The sequence below is a fragment of the Phyllostomus hastatus genome, unplaced genomic scaffold (genome assembly GCF_019186645.2).
Source record: "Phyllostomus hastatus isolate PE091 unplaced genomic scaffold, TTU_PhHast_1.1 phas_scaffold_317, whole genome shotgun sequence".
Lineage (NCBI taxonomy): Eukaryota > Metazoa > Chordata > Mammalia > Chiroptera > Phyllostomidae > Phyllostomus > Phyllostomus hastatus.
The window spans coordinates 15,125,778-15,139,248 of record NW_025334023.1 but is presented as its reverse complement, the minus strand read 5'-3'; the positions used below and the strand labels follow the sequence as shown (position 1 = coordinate 15,139,248).

Genomic DNA, 13,471 nt, shown 5'->3' with positions numbered 1-13,471 from the left:
CGGTTGCTGGGGGTTATGGCCTGCAACCCAGGCATGTACCCTGGCTGGGAATTGAACCTGGGACACTTTGGTTCCCAGCCCACACTCAATCCACTGAGCTACGCCAGCCAGGGCCAATTCCCTTATTATAGGCATTCATAATACCCTGTGATTTTCCTGCATAGCACATATAAAATTTTAATTATATAATCTTTGATTTAATGTTTATGTTTTCTGCTGGATGCTGAAGCTTCATGAGGACAGGAATGATTTTCATCTTACTTACTTCTCTATCCCCAGGGCCTTCTAAATTGTTTGGTCCATAATCAGTGTTTAATAAATGTTTCTATAACAAATATAAAAAATAAACGAAGATAGACAATGAGCAATATCTAAAATCATGGAGGATAAAAACTTTTAGAATTCTTAAAAGTATATGTGAGCAACAAAACAGTACTATTTTCAACCAATGTGTAGTCTTCAAAGCGTATACTGGGAGGAATTCACTAATTTAAGCAAAATCAACTAAATACCAAATCTATAATATACATTTGTGGAGGCACTAAGAATATAAACAACAAAAGAAGAGCTCCTTATATCCAGGGCTTACGGTTTGCCAGCTTATACACACATTACCTCATACAGAGATGAATAAGACTGATACCAATCTGCGGAACTCATCATTGAGAGGTGAAAATAGTAATGATTAATGCAAGTAATTATATCTAATTTAATGTACAAACATTATCTCTAATTTAAGATAGAGGTAATTATAGAGAGTTTCAGAAAACAGAGAGCATGGGTGAGATTAGGTGTGCCGAAAGGCATAGAGGAGGGATTCAAAGAGGTGACATTAAGTTAGGCCTTGAGTTCAGCAGGTAGATAAGTACAGTGGGATCTAATTAAGAGTATTATTAAGAAAAGTTGTCTGAAGAAAGGAATGAAGGTTTGTGAGTAGTTGGCATATTTGAGGAATAAATGAGGAGTATTTTGTGAAAGGGAAAATAATAGATAAGTAGTACAAGATAAAAGAGGAAAAACAGAATTGAGACCAGGATGTGGAATCCTTGGCATATGATGCTGAGGATGTTGAACTTGACAGTAATCTGTAACCTTGTGGAGAAGCCTAAAGATTTTTTCCTCTCCTTTTCTTATGTTGGTGTAATAAACATCCCAGTGTTCATAACTGTTAATGAATATAGAATATATTTTTTGTTCTGTCTTCCCTACAGAATTGTAAAACCTTAAAAGGTAGAATAAAAAAATGCATAATTTGAATTCTAGTAGCCATATAAGAATACTATTTTCTCTTCTATAGGATTTTTACATTTAAAAAAGAAAACATGGAAAAATCATAAAGCCACATGCAAAGGAATGAAACTAGACTATATTTTGTCCCCATGAGCAAAAATTAATGCAAAATGGATCAAAAACCTAAATACAAGATCTGAAACAATAAATTACACAGAAGGAAACATAGGTACTAAACTTGGTCTTAAAGAAGACTTTATGAATTTGACTCCAAAGGCAAGGGTAGTAAAGGCAAAAATAAATGAATTGCTCTATATCAAACTAAAAATTTTATGCACAGCAAAAGAAATGGCCAACAAAATAAAAAAAAAGCCAGTCAACCAGATAGGAGAAAACATTTGCAAACAACAGCTCTGAAAAGGAGTTAATATCCAAAATATATGAAAAACTCATACAACTCAACACCAAACAAATAATCCAATTAAAAAATGGGCAGAGGACCTGAACAGTCATTTTTCCCAAGAAGACATAAAAATGACTAGCAGATATATGAAAAGATGGTTGACTTCACTAGCTATTGGGGAAACACAAATCAAAACTACAATGAGTTACCACCTCACACATGTTAGAATGGCTATTAGCAACAAGACAAGTAATAAGTGTTGGAGGTTTTGGAAAAAAAAGGAGCCCTCATTCACCAATGATAGGAATACAAACTTATAGCCACTATGGAAAACAGTGTGGAAGTTTCTCAAAAAATTAAGAATAGAATTACCATATGACCCAGCAATCCCTCTTCTGGGTATCTACCTGAACAATTTTGAAAACATTATTTGCTAAGGTGTATGCACCCCTATGTTCATTGCAGTGTTATTCATGGTGGCCAAAACATGAAAACAACCAAAGTGTCCTTCGATAGATAATTGGATAGAGATGATGTGTTACATATATGCAATGGAATACTACTTGGCCATAAGAAAAGATGAAATACTGCCATTTGCAACAACATGGATGGACCTTGAGAATATTATGCTAATCAAAAAAGTCAGCTAGAAAAAGCTAAGAACCATATGATTTCACTCATCTGTGGCATATAAAACTGAAACTCAGAGACACAGAAAACAGGATGGTGGTTACCAGAGGGGAGGGAGGTTGATGAATAGTAAAAGGTGAAGGGCTCAAATATATGGAAGATGATTTGACTTTGGGTGGTGGCAGGCACACAATGCAATACACAGAACATGGATTACAGTAATGTACACTTGAAACCTATATAATCTTATTAACCAATGTCACCACAATGAATTAAAAATAAATACATCATTAAAAAATAAAGAATGCTTTTAGAATATTTAAGTAGTACATCAGAATATAAACATCTGTTGAAAACCACCAATGACACTTGTTTTAATATATTATCATATTATGCATGGAAAAACATACAATCCCATATTTATTCTTTGTGAAGTGAACTTGCCATACTATGCATATATTTAGCTATATAATTATTTTAACAAACTATCATGAGTAGCTTTTCAAGTCCATATTTGCAGATTAACATATACTTCTATAAATAAATACACAATTACCTAGCTTGAGCATATCACAATTCACTTATTTTTTACCAATGAATATTTAACTGGGTTGTTAATTATTAACTCCTAAAAATTAACACAATACATATTATTTGACTAGTTTGCACATTTTCAGGTATTCATTCAAGTACTTATATTTATGGGTTTGCCACTTACATTTTGATTTTTCCAAATCATTCACCAAAAAGGTATGAGAATTTATGCTTCCACACAAATTTTAATGGATTGCCTATGTTCTTCAGCCTGTGTTGTCCAATATGTGAACCATTAGTCACATGCAGTTGCTTAAATTCAAACCAAATTGAATTAAAAATTTAATTCTCAGTCACACTGGTCATATTTTAAGGAATCAATAACCACCTGTGGTTAGTGACTACCATAGAGGACACTAGAGACACAGAACATTTCCATCACACAGAAGTTGGGCCATGTCTACAGCCAACACTGGATACTATGGATCTTTTATATTTGGAGCAATATGATAAATTTAACAGTTTCATTTTAATTTTTATGTTTTCATTCCAACTATAAGCATTTTTCAAATGCTATTGACCATGTTTCTTTTAATGTTAGTGGGCTATTTCTTATCTTTCAATATTTCTATAAGATTGTCTGACTTTTATTCTTAATATGCAATAGTTATTGATGACTCAATATATTTGAGCTAGGATAACAAAATAAAAATTAAATAATACTACAGTGATATTATTTGGGGTTTTAACTGTTAATAAAAAATTTCTTATAAAGATTCTTTATAATAAATTATATATCTATTCATCAAAATAATTTTCTAAAGATCCTAGATTGTCAACCCTTGATTAATACACGTGATTATCAATAAAAACTAATTGAACTCCTTTCTTGGGGGGGTAAAGAATTAAGTACATCTGGTTCATCTTAAATAAGCCCAACTTTATTCCCAGTTTTGCACACCTAAGAACGCCTTACTGAATTGAAAGACAGACTGCTTAAGTCCTCAAATTTCTGGAAAATGGACCTGCAATAAAGATATCATAAAACCATCTTGTTTTGAGCTAGTTTCAACCTAACAATAATCAATATTGTGGTTGGACCAGATCTTGTGGTTCTTATCATGATTGCAAGGTGCCTTTCAGCAATAACAATTGATAAACTTTGAAAAAATAATGGTTTATAACTCACAAGACCTGGGTTATAGCGCGCCTGGGACCACACAGAAGAAAGAGGGAGAGGGAGGGAGGGAGAGAGAACGCAGCCCAAATGGTTAGTCATAGAAATCAACCAAAATAAATCAACCAAAATCTCTAAAACAAGGAAACCTCGTTGGGGGCAGTAACACAGCCTGGCTTTAGTATACCTCTGGTTTAGATGTAAAAGTATAGAAGAAATAAAAATGTAAATTAAGTTTTAAGGCTTTAGTTTTAATTAGAAATTTGTGTAAAGAATTACAGTTGGCTGAACGATGAAAATAACAAGTTCAACATTTCTGTATACTACTTAATAATTTCCAAAGAACTTTCACATAAACCACTGTTGAGCCAGAATAAAAAAGACAACAATTAGTCCTCTGATTGGGACTTTGAGTCCTGCCTATTTCTGGAGCTGACATAGCTCCAGGAAGGAGTCCGCCTTTGCTATCCACGAAGGTGGAGCCGGGTGGGTCCTCAGCGTGCAGCGCTGCGCAACTCTGCGCAGCTCTGTGTCTACTGGCAGACCCCAGTATGCACACAGGCAGGTGGCCGAGCTCCCGCAGCCCAGCCAACACTGCTCCACCTGCTCTGTAAAGGACAGCACTGAGAAGCCAGGGTGGGGCAGGCCTCACAAGAAGCCACCAAAGGAGCCCAGCAAAGTGCCAACACCTAAGAGACCTTGGGGCTGATCAAAGGGGAGCAGAAACAAGGGCGGATGCCAAGACCCAATAAACCACCATGACTCCAAGGATGAAACCAAGAGTCATCCCTCCCACCACCCCCCCCCCCCCAAACTGGAGAAGATAGAGGAATAGGGCATCTCACAGGAGTCCTCAAAGAAAGAGCAGTGACAGTGCGGTGCCACCTGCTTCTTCACCAAGGAGCACCCAGTTCCTTCTGGGACTGGACAGCTCCGCTCCCACTGCCCCTGCCCCTCCCCCCAGGCCCACAGTTACTGCCATCCACCTGTGCCCACACACACCACCACACTACACAGCATGCCAGCTGCTGCAGCTCCCTCAGTAGTGGGGACATTGCTGACTGGGCTTCTAATTTGGGGAAGTCCCTTTCCCACTTTTCCTTCTGGCTTCCCATTAAAGGGCCTTGGAGGGCTTCCCTGGCCTTAAAGTGGATTGAGCACCATGTCACTCTGACATATACACTCCATTGTACTGACAGAGTAGCACCTGTGGCCAATGGATAGGGCTGCATGGCCCCAAATATTCTGCCAACTTGTGTGTCAGCAGGTGTAACTCACACCCACTTTCCTTCCTTCCCCACCTTGCCTAGTCCTTGCACTAGGTTGCACATTCCCCTTTGGGACACAGTAAAGAAGGCAAGAGAGTTTTGAGTTCCCTACTCCATCTGCCTCTACTCTAAACCTCAGATTTCCGCTTTGCTCACATGGGTCACTATGAACAAGGATCTGGCCTTGCCCACTCCCCAGTGCTCCTCCTCAACCCCCAAGGTTCTGGTTCCATCTTCTCCCTCTTCACAAATGACCTCTGGACAGTTGTGTTGTTTTGTGTTCAGTGATTCGTCCTTAGACATTTGGCATTGTTGTTGCTGCCAGCATGTCAGCTGTAAAATGTTCATCTTTATTGCCTCCTGTTCTGCCCACACATCCCTCCTCCAACATGCTCTTGGGGGAAGGGACTAGGAGCAAAAACACACTGGGTTACCTACTACCTCAGTCCCACGGAAGGTGGGGACCTGTCCCTAGGATGCCACAGCACAAGTGTGCAGGGGTTCAGGGATAATGTTGATGTTGAGAGTGTAGGGACTACCTTCATCCCCTGTTCTGCTGGGGGTGGGAGGGTGGCTGTTATTTGTCCCAGCCTGGGGCCCCTCTTGTGATTTCCTATTTGCAGTTACATGAATAAAAAATATATGTGTCCTTTTAAAAAAATATAACAATAAAGTTTGGGGAAAGCTTGAAAGTGACGAGTCAGAAGGTTGAAAGTTTAGATTACAGAAGGTAGAAAAGCTTGTTTTGTAGTCTTATCCTCGCCGATGCACAAGAAAGACAGGCTTGTTCTGATTGGTCCCGATGGTATACAACAGAGGCATTGTCATCCAGGTGTCAAGGGGCAACAGAAAAAGCAATGTGGTCTGAAGGCTGGAAAAAGACCCAGAAAACTGGGACATACCCGAGGAAGTCACAGGAGATGAGAAGTGAGTCAAGGTTTGAGAGAGAATTTCAAACTGGTGGATCAGAAAGAATGGATACTATTACTCAGCGTGGAAGCTATAAAGGTTTTTAGACCTGTAAAATAATGATGAAATGATAATGATGATGATGATAGCCACCTATGCTAGTAGTCACACTTAAAATCTTCACAATAATTTAATGAAAATTATAACATTAGCTTTGGTGTTGCATAAAGATTAGCTCAGACTTTGGTAATTGCCAAAATCTAATGAGGAGCAAACATAACTGGAAGTTCTGTGCCCTGAGCCACTGCTCTCCTGCCAGGAGGAGTCAAGGAGCCTGCGGGTCTGTCTGTATCCTGAGGCTCAACTGAAATGAGTGATAAGACTGTCCTTTAATAAGGGAGTATGCACAGTTTGAACTCCAAGGTCCCAGACACTGGGGGGAAGCAGGTTTGAATTCTCTTTGAGAGTGGGGGGAAGAAAACATGCAGAAGAGCAAGAAAAAGATCACATGTTCTAGGCTATGGCTTCTGAGGGGAGAAACCCTCTTCTTCATTTAGGGAATTTTCCAGGGGCAGAATATGTGGTGCTTTGTGTAAGAAATGACAGCTTCTACTTAGGGGTGATCTTATCACCATGCAATGCCAATAAGCTTATTCTTGTCCTCTCCTCTTTCTTAAACTTACATTGCCACCTCCTTGCCTTTGCTCCTCTTATTTCAAGTACCTCAGCAGCCTGAACCTGTGTTCTTTTCATCCCTCTGGTTTCCACTGTCATGGAAAGGGAAAAATGAGGACATATGAAGGGGAGAGAATGACTTGATCCTACCTAAGGAGAACAGAGAATGTCTAGTGTTGTGGTAACAATAATCAAGTAAAACCTGCTTCAGAGAGATCCTCCCCTACTTGGGGTGGGGAAGGGGTCCTACTCCTCATTGTGAGATAGCATCATTTACTAGTGCTGCTTGACATCCTGGCTAATGTTTTTTTTTAATTCAGTCTTTCGTGTGAATCGAATACTGTATTTTCTCTGAATTTCCTCAAATGTAAATTTGAGATAAGCATACATATCAAGCTGGAATTTGGGGGAGATTAAAGGTGATGTCTATGTAAGCATTAATCAAGTACCTGAATGGAAAGAGGGAATTTAAAGGAGGTTCATTGTAAGTGGTAGTGAATGATACTTTCCTTAAAAATCTCTCTGAACTCACTTTTCTCATCAAAATAAGATACTAATACTCTAGTGTTGCTGTGAGAACTAACAGAGGCACATATGCAAAGCACTTGGCTCTTCAGAGGCCAACACAAGAAGTGAATAGTATCAGTGTAAGTTTCTCTTCTAGGGTCTGCCTGTGCAATTAGAGGGATCCTAGCTGACATTTCTTGGACCCTATCTTTAATTTTCTTAGTACACTCAATAATTTGTACGTGAATGCCACAAACTCATTATGTTGTATTCCTTAACAAAGAAAGGGTATGTGTGTGTGTATGTATGTATGTATGTGTGTGTGTGTGTGTACACACACACACACACACACACACACACTCTAAATGCCAAACAATAAGGGAACAATCATGTACATTTTGGGACTCCTTTGTAGTGGAATATTCAAAATTATTAAAGTAAGTAATAAGATATAATAGCAAAATAATAGCATGTGTGAAAATGTGTGAATAAAAACATGTGTGCACACAAATAAAATTTGCTCTCTGCTAGCTCTGAGAGCAGGGACAGTAGTGTGTGTGCAAGTGTGTGCCTGCACATTCACCGTGGTTGTCTGGTAAAGTGCACAGCATACATAAAGTACTCAGATGACATATACAGAGGAGAAAAAGAAGAGGGAAAAATAAAATGAGTTGTCTTAAATGAATTAAGGTTAAAACTTTCCCTTTAAAATTTTCTTATTGAGTTTACAATATAGAACTTTAGGTGGTAAAAATCATAGCTTCCCAGGATATCAGAGATGGTCCTCATTTGTAACATCAAGGTGAATACATATCAGACTCACCTGGCCCCCACCTCAGAGTAACCATTTGGTAAACTTTTTCTGGTTGGGCTCTCTGGTCCCAGTGGGTAAGACAGCACCTGCTGCCATGTAGTGTGATATGCTAGTGGTGGCAAAGGAGCCAGAGTTGCCCCACCTTTGCTTTGAATAAGCAAAGAGAGGACCAGAGTCTTTCAAGGAACAAAGACTGCATACTATCCAAGAAAGATTACAGGGAAGCTTGTAACTGTTATAAGAAAGTCATAGATATGTGTTCTGAAAATGCTAGCTACTATGAGAACAGCGCAGCCACCTTGAGTATACTCGGAAGGTTCCAGGAAGCTCTTGGAGATGCACAGCAGTAGGTGAGGTTGGACGACAGTTTCGTCCCAGGACATCTACAAGAGGGCCAATGCCACCTCTCTTTAGGAATGCCATGGCAACATGCTGCAGTTACCTGAGAGCCTTAGGATTGGATCACAAAAATGCTCAGGCACAAGAGTTCAAGAATACTAATGAAGTCATAGAGTATGACAAAATAGCATAAATGGATTTTGGGAAGTGGGATTTTTGGAAAATAGTTTTCTCCGTGAATTATGCCCTAGAGCTTGCCTCTGTTTGCCATTGCTTCAGGTTCTCAGAGTAGAGCATGTAGCAATGCTGTGTCATCATCCAGAAGCACAATCTGTGGCCAGTGACATTTTACAAATGATTCCGCCAATGCAGAATCTCTATAGGTACCAGGTCTTTGCCATTATTATGAAGATTGTACTGAGAAGGTGGTTCAGTCTTTTTGTACAGGTTCTCAGGATGACTCCTGACCTCGAGAAGGCCTGTGCTGCTTGCAGAAATGCTGAAGCACTTAAAGTGAAGAAAGAAGATGGGAATAAAGCTTTTAAAGAAGGAAATTACAAGTTAGCATATTAACTGTACCCAGAAGCCCTGGGGATAGACCCAAACAATATAAAAACAAATGCTAAACTCTACTGTAATTGAGTAGGGTTAATTCCAAGCTTAGGAAACTAGATGATGCAACAGAAGATTGCACAAATGCAGTGATGCACAATGACACATATACAAAAGCCAACTTGAAAAGGGTCCAATGTTATGTAGACACAGAACAGTATGAAGAGGCAGTGCCAGAATATGCAAAAGAATATCAGATGAAGAAAACAAAAGAACACAAATGACTCCTAAAAAGTACACAGCTGGAACTGAAGAAGAGTAAGAAGGAAGATTACTACAAGATTCTGGGAGTGGACCCAAGAATGCTTCAGGAGGATGAGATCAAGAAAGCTTATTAAAAACGGGCCTTGATGTGTTAGCCAGATTGTACCAGTGGAGACAGTGTTGAAGTGCTGGAGGAGGAGGAGAAAAAGTTTAAGGAAGTCAAAGAAGCTTTTACCATCCTCTCTGATCCCAAGAAAGAGACTCACTGTGGCAGTGGGTAGGACCTGGATGAGGAGAGCATGTATATGAGTGATTCTGATGCAAGCAATATCCAAGGCATTCTTCAGTGGTCCTGGGGGCTTCGGCTTTGAAGCATCTGGTCCACAGAATTTCTGTTTTCTGTTTGGCTAATGAAAGGAAACCAGAATCCAGAAAATGCAGACTTGATCCATTTAACCTTGAATGTGAACAATTCACCTCGTCCCTTCATCATGTCCCCATGTACTTACAGCAGTTTTGTTTTCTCAGCTGGATGCCAGTGTCTGTGAGTGGAATTAAAAAAAGGGAGCCAGCACCCAGGACTGCAGGTAGGGAAAGGAGGCAGAGGCTGCTGGGCAGGGGGACAGCTTGTGAATTTTTGTTTTATTGTTTAAATTTATTTAAAGAATAAAGTATTTTGACCATTTTTGGCAAAAAATTCTGGTTATCTCATAATTTCTTTGCATATACAAACATGAAAGTACATTTTTTACCAGATAACTTATTTTTATATTATGAATTATAGCCATCTTTCCATGTCTATATTGAAAGCTATATCTTACTATTTTTGAAAACCTCCAAAAATATCCTACAGAATGGATTTTCCTTAATTTATTAATACTTAACTGCCCTTATTACTACCCAATTCACTCTTAGAAGCAATGCTATAATGGACCCATTAACACTTGAAATTGCAGAATTAAAGCACATGTACTTAAAAATTTTATTGATATTTTCAAATTACTCCTAAGAAAGGCTATTTCCATTGTTATGCCCATCAATAATACAGCAGAGTACCTATTTACCCACATTTTACCTAAAGAGTACATGCTCAATCCATTACATTTTCATCAATTTTGTAGGCAAAACAGTTGCATTTTAAATTAATTGGTAAGAATTAAAATATTTTTACTTCACTTAAATTGCTATTGCATATCTCTGGGTTATTTTACTATTGTATTTTCTTGCATTTTAATGAAAAATATGTATTTGTTCAAAAGAAAGATTGAAATGAAATTGCTAATGAGCCTGTTAAATTTGAGCCTTTTCCCTAAATTTAAGTACTTTCCCTGGAAGAAATAAATTATTTACAACTACATAGAGCAGAAAAGCACTGAAGAGAAAGGAAAGAGAGAGAATTCAAACTGGACAGTTACAGCAAGAGCTAGCTTTGCCCTTATTCCTTCTCCATAAGCAGAGAAAACCTTCTGTTCATGAAAACAACTTTCTTAGCCAAAAAGTAGAAAGTTGAAGATTAGACAAGGCCTTCAGGTTTTCACAGAGTAAGGAAACTTCTGCTAATGCTTCAGCTACTTCAGCTTGAAAAGATGTCAGTTCATCCATTCAGTGGGTAACACATTGCCCTTACTGAGTTTACAGTAAAGCTGACGGGAAAAAACAATTTGAATTCTTCTTCTTCCTTTTTTTCAGTGGAGGTTGAGGGATAAGGACAGGTAAGTGAATGAGGGATGGATGTACCAGCTGATAAATTTTGGGAGAATCTTGTCTGAATGTGGAGAGACAGAGGGGCAGCGCTAGTGAACATGTGTTTGGTTATTGCTCATCAGTCATAACCACGGTAAAAGAGTTTTTAGTTTATTATTCTTTGACCTAATCTTTTATAATTAATTATTTAGTAAAGTTTACCAAAAACTCTTCCTGCATTATTTTTCTCTTATCTGACTTTCTTTGCGATAAATCTCCCTTGATCTCCTCAGCCCACTCCAGAGATCCTGATGTTTTTGCTCCAGGAATAGACAATCCTTATAACAATGTTAATCTACTTAACTTTATTAACTTGTCAGAAATGCCAGGAATGGTTAGTGCTTTCCATGTTTGAAGAAATAAGCCTGTTTCTGTCTATCCCTAGAAATATGAAATGTCTTTAAATGTATCATAAATCCCAACCGAAAATGAATTTCTAAAGTTAAAACTCTGATTTCAGCATATCAAAACTAAGATATTAAACTTGGCCTTATTCTCCACTTTTAGAGAGAACAAATCAAGACTGAAATGACTTAAATTTCTTTCCCTTATAAAAACAGTTTGCTCCTTTCTGTCAAAACCCTTCGTTTGTACAAGGAAATTTGAAGCAGGGGAGAAAGATACGTGAAAGGGAAATCAGTTCTAGCTTTGGGTGACCTATGTATTCTGACAGTGTCCTCAAGAGTTACCAGCAGCTACAGAAGGATTTTCTCTTTTCTTAGGGTCACCTGGAGTCAATTTACTAGTCCCCATTGCCCCACCTTCCAGAGCCCCTCAGCCCCTCAGCTCCACTCGGATCTGCAGTACACCCCTGCGAGCCATGGGATCTATTGGGGTGGTATTTGCTCTTATTTTGAAACAAAGGAAGTTAAAATCAACCCTGCTCCCCAAAAGGCAAATCTTTTCTTGTGGTTTTGTGAGCTCTGGCAAACTTTTAAGCTTCGTGACTTTCAAGCTTTTTCTAATGAAAGAAATATATGTTAAATAATATAAATCCTTCTTGAGCTGTTACAGTTTTTCAAGGGATAATTTGTAGATGGAAGTAGAGGCTTATGGTAATGTTAGATTTTTCAGGTCATGGAGAATAGCACTTTCCTTTTATTTTTATACAACAAAAAGTTGGGTGCATAAGGTGTGTGGCATAGTGAAAGAGAGCAGGGGGACTGAACATTGATCTAGGTTTAACATTGACACCATTACTTAGAATCTGTGGACTGTCTGCAAGATGGTAAGTTGCACATTGTTATACCTACCTTGGGTTTTTATGTGGATTTTAAAAAGTAAAATCTTTGCAGAAGTAATGCAAAATATTTGACATAATAGTAGGTACCCTCCTCTTTGTGATGAAATTCAAATACCCAAATTTCAAATGGCTGGAATTTTGGTCTTTATTCAATGGAATTGTCATTCCTAAATTTAATTCAGAGACTTTCATGTTTGTAAAATCCTCTTTCTTGATAGATTGTTCTCAGCCACATGGTCAACCCTGAACAATTAAGTCAAGGCAAGCCCAGTGAGACAGAGTGGCTTGTGCAAGATCACCAGCTACATGGTAAAGTTTGGCTTGAAATTCATTTTTTGCGATGATTAAAGATGATGTACAGTGGTCCTCTCTACCTTGTCTAAGGCAAAATGGCCACTTAAATAATTTGTAAATGCCTTTGACAACCTCTATTTCTCCTCTATTGTAGTAGCAGTACCTGAGCCAGTTGCTGAAGAACATGCATTTTGACTAAATATTTCTATAAATTTCTTTACATAAATTTGTATAATATTAATCACAACACAATTTATATACATATGAAAAAGAGCCATGCATGTGATTATAAGACATTTTACCTATTTACATCTGTTTTGGTGCATTTTGCTCCCTACACCCCATAGAACTTCTTATGTTTTGCATTTAGAAACTGGATATACAGTTCTTCAGTTTTTCATTTTTTTTTATGTGACTCTTTTCTTCTCAAAATAACTGTGAGTTTCTTGAATGCAAGGAGGACCGATTCTTGGTAAAAACATGAAGAAGGTCAAAGTTGTTTATACTGTTTCACTTCCCCTTCTCTCCTCTAACTCTCAGGAAACCTCCCACACTTAAAGGCCTTCCTGTTCTGAGGCTCTCTCTTCAAACCCGATCCCTCTTTCACCCCTTTTCCCAGCATCACTAACAGGTTGTGTGGGAAAAAACAACCTTAACCAACTATGAAGCTAGAAGCGATTTTTAAATTTTATTAGTAGAGAGGTCATGATTTGGGCATATTTTTATAGTTCTCAGAGGTATTTGCATTTTAACCGGGGGCAATTCAATTCAATAACCATTTATGGAAACCAATTTCAGGCCTGTATAATATAGTTACAGAATATCTTTCACCCCTTGCTCACCCCTAGGAGCATGCTCAGAGACAGATGAATAAATTACTTCAATGAAC

General features: G+C 38.2%; 1 pseudogene; it reads left to right on the top strand.

Annotated features, from left to right (window-relative positions):
• The first annotated feature begins 8,386 nt into the window (after positions 1-8,386).
• LOC123805563 lies at positions 8,387-12,544 on the top strand (annotated as a pseudogene).
• Positions 12,545-13,471: the final 927 nt, after the last annotated feature.